A 12,238-nucleotide genomic window follows, 5' to 3' on the forward strand; every position below is an offset into this window, starting at 1 on the left:
AGGAAGGAAGCAGAGCCGTGACTCCCTTACCAACACTAATCAACATGGTATAAATTAAACGTAGAACAATTCACAAGAATTAAAAATTAAAAACCGGGAAGAACACTCACCCCGACAGTAAAAACAGAGAGAAGACGATGCTACACGTGACACATCACTCTAACGACTGTGCGGTATTCTACCTCGACACAGTCGATACATATATACGCAAAAACAAATATAAAAATAAAATATGAAAATAAAAATAAAAATAAAAACAACTAAACTAATCGGCACTCATGTCAAAAGTCTAACAAAAAAACCCGGCTATGTAAAATCACAAAGCTAGATTTTGGTAAATTTTTCTATTAACAAATCAAGATTCTCATTTAATTTATCAGTGTCGCTATGTAAATTTAAACTATTCTTCTGACGTTTTATGTGGATCATTTCGGATATCAAACGTTTACCTAAAAAAGGCTCCTCGTCTAAGACTTTTACATCCTCCCAATTAAATTCATGGTTCAATAATCTATGTTCCGATATGACTGATAATTGTGACGCGTTTCTTTTTATGTTGTTGCGATGTTCTTTCATCCTAGTTTTCAACAATCTACCTGTCTGCCCTACGTACGACGCATCACAATCCATACAATCAATTTTATAAACTACATTATTATGGAGTTCCCTTGGTAACTTATCCTTGTGTACTTTAATGAATTTACGGAGACTGTTAATTGCTGTATATGATGGAGTGACATCCAAATCACGTGTAATGTCCTCGATTCTCTTCGATACATTATTAATATACGGAATATTAAAGTACGAAACTTTTTTCTGCGTTGGAATCTTGTCATTGCATATATTTGCTCTATTGTTATGCAACTTATTATTATAGCGGAAGAACAACTTTTTTAACCGCGCTTGCAAAGTATGAAATATCAAATTGAGAGGATAATTATTAGACAAAAGAACTCCAATCATAGACTCAAAGTTACCTTTATGGAATTTCGGATGAGATAGCCAAAAAACTCTATCTATGAGGCTGCTAATGGTGCCCTTTTTATGACAGAGAGGATGCTGCGATTCAAAATTTAAATATTTACCTGAATACGTCGGCTTATGAAACAAATCGAACTCAATGCTCCCATTATTTATAATAATGGTGACATCTAAAAAATTCAATCGGTTGTCAACCCCCTCCTCCATGGTGAACTGCAATCTAGGATGGAAAGAATTGAAAGTGTTTAAAACTATTTTAAGCATGGAGGGTGGGGCCGCCAACGCGATATCGTCCACATATCTAAAATAAAATGGAAATAACAATGGAATCGCAGCAATCGCTCTACTCTCCAAATCTTGCAACGTGATATCCGCAATGATCGGTGAGAGGGGGGAACCCATAGGTGTGCCAAAAGTCTGTTGATAACATACATTATTAATTTAATAACATACATTAATTTGTTAGAAAAACAGACAGAAAAAATTAATTTGTTTATTAATATTGATGGTTTGCCTTTAAGCAAAAGTTCCAGTAGTCAGATATATCCAATATTATGCTCAATATCTGAATATCCACAATATATATCTGTGATAGGTATCTATCATGGTTATGAAAAACCTAATGATGTTAATTTGTTTTTACAAGATTTTACAGATGAAGCTATAAAGTTATCGTAAGATGGTTTTATTTATAATAATCATGCTATACCATTTGCAATTAAAGCATTTATATGTGATGCTCCAGCAAAATCACTCATTACTTCTTGCAAAGGTCACACTGGATTTTTTGCATGTACTAAATGTATGCAAAGAGGAAAATATATAAAAGCCAGAGTGTGTTATCCTGAAATAAATTATTTTGAAAGAACGGATGAAAATTTCTGTAATAGAGTTCAATCTGAACATCATACAGGAACATCAATTTTAGAAACAATACCTTCGATTAACATGGTAAAAAGTTTCCCTCTTGAATACATGCATTTAGTATGCCTTGGCGTTGTTGTGCCTCCGGGAAGGCACGGAAAATTTTGGGGTCTCAGTCGACTGAAGGATGAGGATCCTAAGATCGGCGGGCGTCTCCACTTTAACTAATTCACTTGTTTACCTGAATAAATCTTTTATTTCATTTATTTCTCAAGTTGGTTTAATTATGTCTAATCCCACCTGGGTGGTTAGTTAAGTATGCTCGCACTCGATAGTTAGATTACAGGTGATAGTTTATATTCTGCGGCTTGTCTTCGACTCTTAGTTAGGTTCTAATTAGCGACTTGACTTTTTAGATTTTCGTTAGCGACTGCCTTCGTCGCCTCGCTTTCCGTTCGCGGTGGTCTCCTGCCCTTTTCTACATCTTTCGGGGGAAGATTAAGAGAAGCTCTTTCATTGGCTAATTTTTATTCACACGCTTTTTATCTAGGTGCAAGCGAAGCAGGTTGATTCTTCGCTTGCGGTTTCGGCGTAACGCTTATGTTTCATCGCGTTTGCGTCTTTTCGCGATAAGCGCTTCGCGAGAGCGTGAGAACGTTTCTCAAATGATTATATAATAGCTGACTTACTAATTTATTATTAAAACTATGTTAATATAATATAATATAATATAGTTATAGTCATTCGGACTATAACATTCCTCCCCCGTTGAAAAAGAAAAACGGAGGTACGAAGTTTTTCGTTCTTAATTTCTTAACTTACATATAATAGTGGTTTCCCGTTACAGTATAGTATTACAATCGTTTCTTAAATTCTAGTACTTTGACTTCTTCTTAGGATTGATCTCGGTATTTCGAAGTCAATATTTGTTGTAGTTTTCGGTTGTTTTTTGTTTTTATTTTTTCTTTTTATTATTATTATCCATGTTAAAATGAATATTGTAGCTACTGTCATTACTGTTCCGGTAAATGTCATTGGGTAGACAAATTGCTTCCGTGCATAAAAATTTTGTTCGTTGTTTTGTAAGTCGTTGTCTATAGTTTCTATTTTGTCTCTGAGTTTTGTCAATTCCAAACGATGTTGTGAGATGTTTTCTAATGTGTCCTGATCATGTCCTATTTTTCTGTCTCGTGGAATTGTTATATTTATATTTGGTAGGAAAGTTTCTAAGGTATTTCCGTACAGTTTTCCTGCCGTTTGTAATGTTGTGTCTGTTGTTGTCAGTTTACAATTTTTGTTTAATGTAATCTCGCCTGTGTTTTTGATTACTTTACTTTTTGATCGTCCGTCGCATCGTATGGTTATTGTTTGTTCAGCGGAGGTCGAGTATAGCCAAGTGTCTTCTTGGTGTAAGGTTATCCATATCGTGCGGGACGAGGTATATTGTCTAACATTACATTTGTCCTGATAACGTTGTCGCAGTGTATACATTTGAATTTCGCACGGTGCGTCTACATCTATATATGGCGATATATGGGTGTATTTTGTTTGCAAACATATTGTGTATTTATTTTACTACATTGTTCTAACTTCTTTTCTGTTATTATGGCGTATGTTAATTTTTCCTTATCTACTACAATAATTGGGTTGTTTATTTTAATATAATTGTATACATTCTTTATGTATGGCGTAGGAAATTCTATCGCTTTTATAATGTCGTATGTCGGCTGTACAATTAAAGGAAAACGCAAAATTGTATATATTGTATCTGATTCGTGGTACGCTGTTATCGCAATGTTTTCTTCTATCGATAACCAGTCGTCTGTACGAATTTTAAAGGGGAAATACAATCCTTCGGGAAGTTGTGCTGCTGCATCTTTTAAATTATTTATAATCTCGTCTATTGGTATTAATCTGGGATACATTTTGCCCTTTCGTATATATGTTAAGTATTCTAATACGTTTTCTGTATCTTTTATTAGTTCGTTTATAATTGCTTCTATCGCTCTGAAATGTTCGTTTATTTTTTCGAAGGTAAGAGTTTCGGCCATAGTTTGTTTTAGCAGTTTCTATTATGGTCGATTATGTTTTCTAATCTATCTAAATGTGCTACTGTAGCGTTTATTATTTTTAGTTGGTTTCGAATCGCGTGTTCGGATACCCGTTGCTTATTTGCTATTAATTCTAGCTGTTCGTTTATTTGTTTTTCGTCGTCTGCGTCCATGATTCCGAATAGTGTTTTTGTTATCGATCCTATACCGTCTATTAGTCCTCGACGTTTGTTTGTCGGTCCTTTGTATAGGGTATCAATTTGATTTTTTATGTTGTTTAGGTATTTTAATTTCTGTTTTATAATACGAACCGAATTTACGCATGAACTTTCTGTTTCATCGCACATCATTTCTGTCTGTTTCATGTAATTGACAATTTGTTCATGTCTAAATTTTAATGGTGCAAGGTTTAATTTTATCACTAGTTTCCATGTTTTCTTGGAAAAGTGTAGTTGTCCGATTTGCTCGAAATATATCCCTGGACTGTGCTCGAACTCTGTTATCTTATACAGTTGATTCTTCTCACTTTCCTTTCCGAGTACTGCAGCGTTGCAGGCTAAGAGTGAGAGTGCCCTGTAATGATATACATATAATTCTTCTTACTACTTTGTTCTTGATCTTGAATATGCTTTTGTTTGCAATTTTTTATCAAGCAAGAGGGGCGTTCGGTCTATATGTCTCCTGTCGTCCCTTTAGTCTTATGACAACCTTTGATTTATTACTATCGTTGCGTCTTCAAAAAAAAATGGTTGGTTCCGACATGTGGTTCGATTGTTCGCGATGCCATGTGGAGTTTGTGCCCTGGTGGGAACCGCTATGCTTCTCGTGTTTGAGATTTCTGCGATGTGTGGGCCCAGTTGTGGGGCCCGCATTGCCGACCGGCCGTTTCGAACGGGCTTTGGGGGCTGTCGCAAGATATGCGGCTAGCTCTTTTCCATTTTCTTTACACGTAAGTGTAAACGTGAGGTCTGGTGTGCGCGTTGTGCGCAAAGTTGCTTTGGTGCCTCCCGAGGAGGGATTTATGATTCCGGCCATGCAGACTTTGAGAGCTTTGCAAGAGGGGCGGCCTCTTCCTTATGGGCGTTTATGTCGCGAGGACGAAGCAGACAATTAGGTAAGTCCTAATTTTCAATAAATAATTTTAATCTATTTGTGTGTATGCGTATCGCTCTTCTTCCTTTTTTTACTGTGTAATTTACGCTTGAATTTTTTTCTATTATTGTATACGGTCCTGCCCATAATGCGTCTAATTTCTTGGATCGTCCGCGTCGGAGTGTCTCGTCGTATACGAGTACTTTGTCGCCTATTTTAAATTCGGTTTCTTTCGCGGATTTATCAAAGTATTCTTTCGATTTTATTTTTTCCTCTTTAATATTTTCTTTCGCAAGTTGATTTGAGGCACGTATTCTTTCCCTTAGTTCCTGTAAATAGTCATCGTAATTATACGTCAGTTTAGGCGGTTTTGTTAGTGCCGTCGGTAGTTCGACTTGTCGTCCATATATTAGTTCAAAGGGGGTATATCCCGTAGCTGAATGAGGAGTGGTATTATATGTAAACATTGCGTATAGCACCCATTCATCCCAGTCGGTTTGGTCAGCATTTATATATTGTCGCAAATATTCGGCTAATGTGCGGTGCGATCTTTCTAATGCTCCATTACTCTCGGGGTGATACGCGGTTGTTTGTATCTTTTTTATTTTTAATAATTTGCATATATTTTTAAATACTTCGCTCATAAAATTTGTGCCTTGGTCTGTTAAAATTTTTTCGGGAATGCCGTGTTCGAAAATTATTTTCGTAACGAACTCTTTCGCGACGGTATTTGCTTCCTGATTTGCGATCGGTATCGCTTTAGTGAGTTTCGTCAGGCTATCCTGAAATGTTAGTAAATATTTGTTTCCGTTAGTGGTAACTGTTAACGGTCCGACGATATCTAATGCACATTTTTCAAATGGTTTATTCGGAGTATCTGTGATTACGAGGGGTGCTTTTATTCGGCGCGATAATTTATTTTTTTGGCAGGATTTGCATTTTGCGATATATTGTTCGACATCTTTTGTCAATCCTGGCCAGTTATAGTTTAATCGAATTCTTTTGATTGTTCGTTCGATTCCTTGTTGCCCTCCTGTGGGTGCATCGTGATATTCATAGAGTATTTGTTTCTTTTCCTCTTCAGAATATTTCCTTGTATTATCTGCGAATTCTTCCTCTTCTTTTTCTTCTTCGTCTTCTTCTAACGTGAAGATTCTATTTTTTGTCTCCTCGTTGATATCTCGGGTTACTTGTCGGCTTAGCGCGTCGGCATTCGCGTTTGCTCGTCCGGCCTTGTGTATGATTTCATAATCATATTCCTCGAGTTTCAGTCTCCAACGGATTAATCTAGATTCGGGGTCAGTTACATTGAATAGCCATATCAAGGGTTTATGATCGGTAATTATTTTAAACTTTGTGCCATAAATGTATGGTCGAAAATGTTTAACAGCCCATACAATTGCCAATAGTTCCTTCTCCGTAGTATTATAATTTTGTTCCGCGCGAGATAATACTCGGCTGGCGTATGCGATAGGTCTATCCTTGCCTACCGTTCCTTGTGATAGTACGGCTCCGATTGCATAGTCCGAGGCATCGGTAGTCACGTTGAATTCTTCATTGAAATCCGGATACTTTAGCACTGGCGCTGTCGTTAATTTTTCTTTCAATTTTTCAAACGCGATTTGTTGTTCGTTTTTCCATTCGAACGTTTCCGTTTTCTTCGTTAATTTTGTTAACGGTTTTGCGATTCGCGAAAAATTTTCTATAAATTTCCGGTAATAACCCGTTAGTCCGATAAACGATTGTACGTCTTTTACTTTCCGTGGTGTCGGAAAATTTTTTACCGCCTCTAATTTCGACGGATCTGGCAGTATACCGTTTTCGGAAATAATATGTCCAAGGTATATTACCTCTTTTCGTAAAAATTCGCATTTGTCAGGCTGTAGTTTGAGACTATGTTTCCGTAGGCGTTGTAATACTTCCGCGAGTCTTCTGTTGTGATCCTCTAAACTGGATCCGTATATAACGATGTCGTCGAGATAAACAAGACATCGGAGTCCTTGTATCCCGGTTAGCACTGAGTTCATAAGTCGTTGGAAAGTCGCAGGCGCGTTTTTAAGTCCAAACGGCATTCTATTAAACTCGTAGTGTCCGTAGGGAGTCGAGAAAGCTGTTTTATTTTTGTCGCGCTCGGCCATCGGTATCTGGTGATATCCAGATGCAAGGTCGAGCGTCGTAAAATATTTCGCGTTTCCCAGCTGATCCAAAATATCGGTAATATTCGGCAGTGGGAATGAGTCGCCTATAGTCAATTCATTTAACTTTCGGAAATCGACTACTACTCTTAATCGCGGTTTGCCTGTTGCGTCAGTCTTTTTTGGCACTACTAATAACGGTGCATTCCACTGGCTAATGCTTGTACTAATAATTCCGTCTTTTAGCATTTCCTGTACTTGTTTGTTTACTTCTGATTTGTGTTTTTCGGGAAGGCGATACGGTCTCACATTGACGGGTGAGGTATCGGCGCGCGTGCTTATCTCGTGTTTTAACGTTGCTGTGCATGACAGTGGTTCTCCGCTTAAATAAATACGTCGCTATATTCTTCGCATATTTTCTGTATCGCTTTCCTTTCTTCTTCGTTTAAATGCTTTGTGTGTAACAATTGTCAAATTCGTTCGTCACGCGTTAATTGATTCGGAGTCTCGTCTATATGTATCGTGTACAATTCGTGCGCGTTATCTTCGCAAGCGTCTTCTACGGTTACGAGGGGTGTGTGTATCTCGACCGGCTCATCAGTTGTATTAATTACACTGATGGGACATTGGTAATTCTTCGGTTCTACCAAACATCGTCCGATATAGATTCCTGGGGCGGTTTCTTTGGCTCGAATGATCCCTGTCTTATTATCATTTGTTATCGCGTGTATAATTGTTTCACTACGCGGCTTAAAGATAATTTTGTTGTACGGTTGCAATTTTAGGACGGCGTTTCCGATTTGTAATTCGCGTTTTTTGTAATCGCACGTGACTTGCTGCTTCTGGAGGAAGTCGATTCCTATGATCCCGTCATATTCCATTGGGAAATCATTTTTCACGACGTAAATCGCGTGTTTTATCTTGTTTCCGTTTAGCTCAATTGTCGCGTATATTTTTCCGATCGTTTTTGCTTTATGACCGGTTATTCCAACGAGGGTTATTTTATTATTGTAAATTTTGGTCTCGCCCTTCAAGTGTTTCACTTTTATCAATGAAATCGTAGCTCCCGAATCGTAAAGCATATTTACTCTTCCGCGTTTTGCTTCTCGCATAGGCAGAGTAATTATATTTAAACTCGTTCTTTCTCTCGGCGTTCGGCGCACGTGTGTCACCTGATATTCGAGCGCGCGAGTCTTCTTAATCTTATCTCCGCGCTCTCCGTCTTCATCGCTGCTACGTTCGGACTCGGAATTTCTCTCCTGCCGGATTCTTTGATTATCTATTTTATTAATACTTCGCGATTTTTTTCGATCCTCTGGCTTGTTCCGTGGGGGCGTATTATTTTTTGGTCGTCCGTTTAATTCCCAACATTCTTCGCGGTTATGTCCACGCTTTTTGCAATGATTGCAAAATTTTTCGATGGCGGATACGCGCGAGGATTTTTCCGGTTTCGGTAGAAACGTTGACTTTGCTACGACAGTCTCGTCCGTAATGTCCGGGTTTTCCGCATCTATAACATTGTCCCGTCGTTCGCTGTCCTGACCGCGTTGATTCAGGCTTATTTAGCGAGGAATTTGTTGCCCGTGACGTGCTAGGTCCGATAAATCTCTCTTCCGCGCTCGCGCCGGCTATCGCTTCTTGAAGCGTCGTATATCGTTGTGAGCGTACGAGTACCTTTAAGTCGCTTCGTAGCCCTAATTGAAAATTTAATAATGCTTGGGTTTGGATCGTTTGTAAGATAGTGCGTTTCTCTGAGCTCGTTTGGTTTTCTCCCTCTATCATTGAATCGTATAAATTCATAGCGAGCTGGTCGACGCGTTGCCCGAAATTTTGTGCTGTCTCATTATATTTCTGCTTTAGCGAATTAAATTCTAATTGCAAGTGGGCAGTACTTTGCTTGCATTGGTATGCGGTCTCAAGTTGTTGCTTTAATTCTTCAAACGTTTGTATGTCTCGCGTTTTGAAGACTTGCATGGCTTTACCTTTTAATTTAGTAAATAGTATGCCCTGTATCAGAGACTCTTCGTCTCCGGGATGTATGTTTTGCATTGTATATGTGCATGCGTTTAGAAATTCCTGAAGGCGGTGTCGCGATGTACCGTCGAATTCGGGTATCATCATTCGCGCTTCTTTTAGAGACATATATTGTCGTGCAGTACTCCGTCGATTTCGTACGTCGCGCTCAGTCCGTCCGTAAGTCATACGAGGCTTGTAATCGGACTCCCGCTGTTCGTCTGTGTGTGTATATGCCTGTGCGGCTTCTATCCTATTCATACGTGTGTTTAGTGTATGTAGCTCTGCATGTATAGCTTGTATTTTATTAAGCATTTGTGAAGTTTCTCCGGGCGCTACGACGGAGGGTTGTTGTGACGTGACGTCTAAATTCTGTCCCATTTGTGCAAGGGTTTGTCGGAGTATGCTTATTTCGGCATCTATCGCGGTTGGCGGAATAGTTGCGTTCGCGTTTGTATTTTCTGCCATATTTATTTCGCTATAAATTTCTTCTGGATCGAATATTTCGCTGTCGTATGACGTTAATGAAAATTCTCTTCGCGAAGATACTCTACTCGGAGTTCGGCTGATATACGGTCGCAATAGACGCGGTTCGTTTTGAGTTACTTGAACGGAGTCGCTTGGATTATTTGCGAATATACTCGCGTCAAAACTAGTAAACGGAAATTCTCGTTCGTTTATTACGTTCGGAGGTAACTCGGTATTATTTTCGTTTGTCAAGTCGCTGTCTAAATTTCTACGAACGCTTTCGAGATTTTGCGCAGTTAAAGGCAATACTCGCGTCGTTAACCGTACAGGTGTACTATGCAACCACGATTGGTTTTTAATCGCTTGTCGGAGTGTTTCGTCACCTTCCGACATTCACGCAATCAAATAAATTCGGACTTACAGTATTACGGCTCGCATCGTTACGCTCTATACGGGTCGGCTGCTGCTGCTGCAACTCGATCGCTCGTGGGCTGATAACGGCGGCTCCGTGTTGGTGATAGATACGGCGGGTCGTCGCTCGTGTTGATGCGCTGCCCGTGAGGTTGTCGTAGGTCGGCGTTGTCCTTGGACGTCGGCGATCCTTTTCGATTCTCTGCTGCTTATCACTCGTTGCACTGTTTATGTTGTCCGCTCTCTCGTTCTCTCCTAGTCGTGGCTTCTGCTTATTTCCGTCAGAGTTACTGACGTGCCCGTCTAACACTTGTTATAATTGTATGTGTTTTTACAGGTCTTCGCCGCTGTGAAGATTTTAGAGACGACGTCGGCCCTGTGGCTGAGATCCCACCGCTGCCACCAAATTGTTGTGCCTCCGGGAAGCCACGGAAAATTTTGGGGTCTCAGTCGACTGAAGGATGAGGATCCTAAGATCGGCGGGCGTCTCCACTTTAACTAATTCACTTGTTTACCTGAATAAATCTTTTATTTCATTTATTTCTCAAGTTGGTTTAATTATGTCTAATCCCACCTGGGTGGTTAGTTAAGTATGCTCGCACTCGATAGTTAGATTACAGGTGATAGTTTATATTCTGCGGCTTGTCTTCGACTCTTAGTTAGGTTCTAATTAGCGACTTGACTTTTTGGATTTTCGTTAGCGACTGCCTTCGTCGCCTCGCTTTCCGTTCGCGGTGGTCTCCTGCCCTTTTCTACATCTTTCGGGGGAAGATGTAGAGAAGCTCTTTCATTGGCTAATTTTTATTCACACGTTTTTTATCTAGGTGCAAGCGAAGCAGGTTGATTCTTCGCTTGCGGTCCGCGGGTTTCGGCGTAACGCTTATGTTTCATCGCGTTAGCGTCTTTTCGCGATAAGCGCTTCGCGAGAGCGTGAGAACGTTTCTCAAATGATTATATAATAGCTGACTTACTAATTTATTATTAAAACTTTGTTAATATAATATAATATAATATAGTTATAGTCATTCGGACTATAACAGCGTAGTAAAAAAACTAATAAATATATGGCTCTTTGGACCTATTTCACATAGATTATCAAAAACCAACATACAATCTATTTCAAGTTATCTCATTGAAATAAAATCTTGTATTCCTCCTGATTTTGTAAGAAAAACCCGGTCTTTAAATGAAGTTGCACGCTGGAAAGCAACTGAATTTAGATTTTTTTTATTGTATTGTGGTCCAGTTGTTTTAAAAAATATCCTTTCATCTGACAAATACTTACATTTTATATCTTTACATATTGCTGTTAGAATTTTAATTAATGCTAATTTATATACAAAGTATTTAGAATAAGCATGTTTATTATTAATATTTTTTGTGAAACAATTTAAAGTCATTTATGGAGCAGAATACACTTCACACAATGTACATGGATTAATTCATGTTGTTGATGATTGCAAAGTTTTTGGACCTTTAGATCTTTACAGTGCATTTCCTTTTGAAAATTACATGCAATATCTAAAACGATTAGTTAGAAAATCTCATTATCCATTAGCACAACTTGTAAAGCGTATTCATGAGTCACAAAATATATTGATAACTAAACTGTCAAAAAAAAAAATAAAATTGCAAATGGTACTAGAACATCATGAAGGTCCCTTACCTATGACACATTTTTCTGCTCAATTTAAAAAATTGATTATAAATAATGTGTCGTTTGGTACACGTTTTGGAGATAATTGCTGTTATTTAAAAGATAAGTGTATTATGTTAATAGAAAATTTTGCTATAAAAGATAATAAGTACTACTTAATTGGAAAAAAATTTATTAATATAACAAGTTTTATTTCTGAACCATTTCAATCTTCAAATTTTGATATATTTTCAGTACATGAACTCGGAGAATTATCTATGTCACTAGTGGAAGATATTTCCAACAAAATGATAATTTTCCCATATAATAATACTTATGTTGTGTTTCCTCTCCTTCATACATTATGTTAATAATATAAATGTGTAAATGTATATATTGTTACGTCCCTGATCTTTCATCCCCTGAATATCATCCCTTGTGTCGTGGAGCTTCATCGTTAAGGGGGGTTGTTTATTGACAACCACCGGGCGGTTGTCAATAAACAACCCCCCTTAACGATGAAGCTCTACGACACAAGGGATGATATTCAGGGGATGAAAGATCAGGGACGTAACACAAAATGTTAC

The 12,238-nt window shown here is 38.3% G+C and overlaps 1 pseudogene; it reads left to right on the forward strand.

Annotated features, from left to right (window-relative positions):
• Positions 1-1,717: 1,717 nt before the first annotated feature.
• LOC146724413 (uncharacterized) lies at positions 1,718-12,022 on the forward strand (annotated as a pseudogene).
• The last annotated feature ends 216 nt before the right edge of the window (positions 12,023-12,238 follow it).

Source organism: Nylanderia fulva, unplaced genomic scaffold, assembly GCF_048542155.1.
Source record: "Nylanderia fulva isolate GAGA-0341 unplaced genomic scaffold, ASM4854215v1 Scaffold1335, whole genome shotgun sequence".
Taxonomy (NCBI): domain Eukaryota; kingdom Metazoa; phylum Arthropoda; class Insecta; order Hymenoptera; family Formicidae; genus Nylanderia; species Nylanderia fulva.